We start from the raw sequence: 675 nt of genomic DNA, 5'->3' as shown, positions 1-675 counted from the left end.
CCGGCTGCCCCTGCGGCGCGCTGCATTCTGGGTTGGCCGCTCGGCCTCGCGCGCTGGTTGACCGCGGCGCACGCGCGCTGCGTTGTTCTGCGTCTGTGGCGGCAGCGCTGGGGTGAGGTGGCCGTGCGGCCGGAGAGGACTCCGCCGCGTCGAGTAGCTCCTCCCAGCTGGCCTGTCCGGCTGAGCGCCCTGCTCGGGCTCGGCCCACTCCGGGCTGTCGCACGCCACACCGAGGGCCCCGGCTTCGGGGTGGCGCCCCTGGTTCGCGGGTCCTCCCCGCTGGCCGCTCAGGCGCCTGCTCCCGGGCGGCAGAGACTGCGCATCCTTGACATTTGTGCCCCGCTTCCCCCTCCACACAGATGCGGTCAGCTGGTCGTCGGGGGGATTGATGAGGTGATGCAAGGGAAGCAGGCTGGGGGCCGTGGGGGTCAGCGGCTCCCGGGGCCCAGGGGTGGCCTCCCCAGCAGGTCACTTCCACCGGCCTGCACCGCAGCCCTTCTCCGGGAGGCCCCACCCTGCTCCCCACCCCAGCCCCAGCCTCTGCCCCTCTCAGGCCCTCCTCCTGGAAGACCTTTTCAGTGCTCGCCCCCTCTGCCTACCTGTCTTGTTCGCAGAGGCAACCCCAGGGCACCGCTTGGCGAGGTCCTGAACCTTGCAACAGTGCGCACCTGTTCT

This window comes from Cervus canadensis, chromosome 26 (assembly GCF_019320065.1).
Source record: "Cervus canadensis isolate Bull #8, Minnesota chromosome 26, ASM1932006v1, whole genome shotgun sequence".
Lineage (NCBI taxonomy): Eukaryota > Metazoa > Chordata > Mammalia > Artiodactyla > Cervidae > Cervus > Cervus canadensis.
Note: the sequence above shows the minus strand (reverse complement) of the source record.